General features: G+C 46.0%; 1 non-coding gene across 1 annotated transcript; it reads right to left on the reverse strand.

Moving 5' to 3' along the window:
• Positions 1-340: 340 nt before the first annotated feature.
• Positions 341-442, reverse strand: LOC130036293 (U6 spliceosomal RNA). Its single transcript, XR_008794339.1, has one exon. It is a non-coding gene; the product is annotated as a U6 spliceosomal RNA (small nuclear RNA).
• Positions 443-4,751: the final 4,309 nt, after the last annotated feature.

Genomic DNA, 4,751 nt, shown 5'->3' on the forward strand with positions numbered 1-4,751 from the left:
CACCCAGGTCACTTCCTCTGCTGAACCTGGATCTCAGAGCAACCTGAACATGCCCACGTGCCCCCAGTACTTATGATGGCTGGGCCCCGGGACCTATTCCCAGCAGCACTGGGTGGGGGTCATGTAGTGCCAGGGAATGAAGTTGGGCCTCCAGCATGTCAAGTATGTGTGTTGGTTCTTTGGGCCACCTCCTAGCTCCAGCCTTTATTGTTTTATTATTATTTTAAACTTTTATTTGTAGCACCATGGTTTAAAATACTATTAATAATAGGGTTTCATGTGTGATAACACAGTCCCTCAACACGCGCTGTCCCAGTGTGTCTGCTCCTTTCACCATCGTCCCAGTATCCCCCAAATTTGGAATTTGCATGTCATTCTTGTGCAGGGGCTATGCTAATCCTCTCTGTGTCCGATTTTAGTTTATGTGCTTCGAGGTGAGTATCCGACCTCCACTATTGATCAGCCTGCAAATGCAGGAAAAAGTCTCCAGACTGCCGATGGCACCTTGTGGACATGTAGACATGTCTTAGGAACCCCCCTCTCCTGACTCTCCACAGTCCTGAGTCTAGGGTGCAGCCTCTTAGGGAGGGCTCAAGAATCCTGGAGGGCAGAGTGAATCAGGTCACCCCCCACCCCTGCACCTCTTCTCGGCTCCACTCCTGGCTGCACTGTGTCTGCGGTTAAATATATGGAATTATCTATTACAATACTTCAATATTTATTACATTGATTTCGCTTTAAATGCTTTGTAAATCATAGCAAAAAATAATGGCCTTCCAACAGAGAGTCATATACCGTAATCAACTGGAAGAAAGTCGGCATTGTAATTTAAAATAAAAAAATCCTTATGTGAGCCTCTCGTTTAAATTAAGAGACAGGACGTGATTCAAATAATAAGACCCAAGTGAGGCTGGTTTTTCTTGGCAAATTAGTAGAGGTTTTAACTGGAACTGAAAAGGTGTTAAGGTGGAACACTGACCTTATTAGACCTTAATTATTTTCTGTTGTTACATTCCTGGAGCCAAGGTTTTTTTCCAAAGTGCCCACATTAAGCCTCATCTCGAGAACTTTGGCTTTAGAGAGATATCACTTCTCAAGAGGCATTAGTGGGGGAAAAAATAAAGCAGCCACTTCACCCATGTCCCTTGTCTCCATTCTACAGTTTTCAGGGCACCCGAAACTCTGCTTTGGAGGCAATATGCTTGTCCTTGAAAACTAAACATTCACCCCATCATGTCCCTGGCTTCTTCTTGTTCAACACTCAGCCTTCCTATGGTGGCCTGGCCCTGGATCTATTTTTTGCTGATGAGCGGAGCCAGTGGAGAGGAGGGAACCTGTGTGGGAGTGTGCATGTATGTGTGTGTGTGTGTGTGTGTGTAGATGTGGATGTGTGTATATATGTCTGCAGTGTGGATGTGTATGTATACATGTGTTCAGTGTGTATGTGTACATATACTTGTGCAGTGAGGATGTATGTATAAAAATGTGGGCAGTGTGGATGTGAATGTACATGTGTACAGTGTGTATGTATGTTTACATGTGTGCAGTGTGGATGTGTGTGTATATACATGTGTGCAGTGTGGATGTATGTGTACACATGTGGACAGTGTTGATATGTGTATATATATATATGTGTGTGTGTGTGTGTGTGTGTGTGTGTGTGCAATGTGACTGTGTGCATGCCTGTGTGCCAGTTGCAGGGAAGGTGGATACAGCAAGCAGAAGTTTCTTTATCTTTCACTGCAAAAGTTCTGCTCTGCTTCCATGGCCTAGTTTGACTGACATCCTTCCCAACACGTGTCAGCCCAGCCTGAGATGCTCAGGCTGCCTGGAGACGAACACGAGCAAATGAGTAAAGTAGAAAAAGTATTTTAAGTAGCAATAATGGTTTTGAGAATGTAGTTCAATGGCAGAGTGCACGACTTGGGTGTGTGTGAGGCCCTGGGTTCAACCCTGGCAATGGAAAAGAAAGAAAAAAAAAGAAAGGCAGACAGATTGAGAGAGACAGAGAGAAACAATGAGAGAGAGATAGAGAGAGAAAGAAAAGGAAAGAAATCAGAATCTAGAGTGATAATATAGCAGGTAGGGCACTTTCCTTGCACACAGCTGACAGGGGTTTGAATCCCTATATCCCATATGCTCCCCTGATCCTTGGCAGGAGTGTACAGCCTGGAGTAAGCCCTGAGCACCACTGGGTGTGGCCCCTGAAACAAAATAAAATAAAATGAAACAAAAATGAATACTCTCTCGCTCCTTGGAAGAGCCTTAGGAAGACATTATGGATAAGAGAACATTTTCTGATCAACGTTCTATCTAAAGATATTGAATCTTACTGCAAAGGAAATGACCCTTCAGTTCAGTTTTGTTGTGGTGATGGTGGAGTCCACACTGGTGGTGCTGAGGACCAGGGCCCACATAGGGGGGATCAGGTCCACCCCTGCAGTTCTGGGGAGCATGTGATGTTGGGATAGACTCAGGTATCACTGGCACAAGACTTTCTTTGGGGGGAGGGAGTTGGCTCATACCTAGTGACACTCAGGGGTTACTCCTGGCTCTGCACTCAGGAATCACTCCTGGAAGTGCTCTGGAGACCATAGGGGATGCTGGGGATCGAACCAAGGTCAGCTTTGTGCAAGGCAAGTACCCTATCAGTGATACTATCAACCCCCCCCCACACACACACATACACATGACTTTTATACTTTGTTACTCAGCCACATTTCCATTCAGTCCATTTGTAGTCAACACTAGCCTATGCCTCACCCTGGGTTAGGCTTAGGGAGGTGCAGGGATGCCTTGAGGATAGTTTCTGGCTCCTAGCATAGCAGAGGAAAGGAGATATTTCTCAGGAGTCCTCTCTGAAGCACCCAGGGGCAGCCAGACCAGGCTGTCAGCTTGCTCACCCAGCTCCCAGTGTGACACTGGTTGGTGGCTAGTGTGTGGAGTCAGCATCCTCCTCTTAGGTCAGCCCAGGAGAAGCTGCTCTCTCTGCCCACGCTCCCTTCCCACCCTCCACCCCCAGATCCCCCAGCTGACTGAAAAGGTGCAGGAGGGAATCTGAGAGATTCTGTGCTGTTTGTTTTGGGTTCAATGGAATCTCATTTACACGTGTTAATTGCAACTAATTGGCACTAATTGGATGAACAGGAAACCCTCTGGGAGCACTCATACCTTTAATTTGTAGTAAATATCATTAATTAACATATGCTAATTAGAGCCAATTAACATTGATTAAGGGTTTCCAGCTACTTGGAAAGTACAACTCTGTGTCCTCTCCGGTTAACCTAAGTCAGCACAAAACAGGACCCAGGAAGCTGGCCAGAGGAGGGTCCTTTGATGGCCTCCCAGGGCAGGGCACTTTGACTGGGGCTGATCTCAATGGAGATTACTGGGAGGATGGCACTCTGCCCTCTCCTACCCGGGCTGGGCTGGAGGAGTCTGCAGGGCCAGGCTAGCACTGGCCAGAGAGTAGGAGGGAATAGGCTGTGGGAGACTCTGGGAAGGTGTTGGCTCCCACGGGCTCAAGAGCACCAGGCTGGGTGGCATGAGAAGGTCATAAACCTCAGTTGCATTTTACAGGTCAGTCTGGGAGGGAAGGAGGGGCCACTCTTTGCATACCAGCTCTGCCTCTGGGTGGGTGGTGAGAAGCATGTCCACCCAAGACAGACAGAACACATGCAGACATCTCTGTCTGGTAAAGGTGCATACCAACCTCCTTTGTATAACTTGAACAGCTGAATAAGGATCTCTCTTTCCTTAGACAGGTGCCTGGGTGCCAATGTCTTTGTAGGATGTGACCTTTGTGCAGCTTGGGAAGACTGAGATGTTATTCAAATTGTCCAGGGTGTTGGGGTTAGATTTTATTTTTTTTTAATTGAATCACCATGAGGTACACAGTTATAAAGTTGTTCATGATTGAGTCTCAGGCATAGGATGTTCCAATGGTGTTAGTTTTTTTTAAAAAAGGAAGATTTGCCTGAGAACCAAAAGGCTTTAAAGTCTCTGTCCAGTTCTGTACTACTATGAGATTCTGGGGATTCGTTTTTAAAAATATATACATAGTTGTGTTTTGGCCCAATTACCGAAGAAATAAATGCTTTTCTCAAACCTCTCGCTTCAGGATTGCTTCTGGCTGCTGCAGGCTTCTGAGGTTCAGTCTGGCCTTGTCATTGTTCCATGTCCAAAGGTTACCTTCTCCAATAGGTTCAAGATTTCAGAAGGGAAAGTTTAAGTCTGCTTTGCTTATTGTGACACTCCATGGACACTAAAACTATTTGTTAAATGAAAGAATGAACACATAAAATAAAAGCTACCAGGGCCAGAATGATAGTGCAGTGGGTAGGGTGCTTGCCTTGCATGTGGCTGAGTCAGGTTCAATCCATATAATCCATATAATTTGATCCATATAACGCCGCCCCATATAATCCCCGATAGAAGTGATTCCTGAGTGCACAGCCTGAGCAGTGCCGGGTGTGGCCTAATCCCCCCAATACCACCAAAAAACAAACTAACAAAGGCCATTTTGAAGTCTTTGAGAGACATCAACAGGCTGGAATACATGCTTGGTATGCAGGAAGCTGGGATTCAGCATTCCTGACACCACAAAGGTCCCTTATGTACTGCGCAGAATGATGCCCCCTCAAGCACAGATGCAGGAATGGCCCCCTAACACTGCTGAGTCTGGTCCAAAATTTTTTTTTAAAAAAGTCTAAATAGCCTGAAAGATAGTACAGTGGTAGGGCCCTTGCCTT

This window comes from Sorex fumeus, unplaced genomic scaffold (assembly GCF_029834395.1).
Source record: "Sorex fumeus unplaced genomic scaffold, SorFum_2.1 ptg000063l, whole genome shotgun sequence".
In the NCBI taxonomy this organism is placed as follows: Eukaryota; Metazoa; Chordata; class Mammalia; order Eulipotyphla; family Soricidae; genus Sorex; species Sorex fumeus.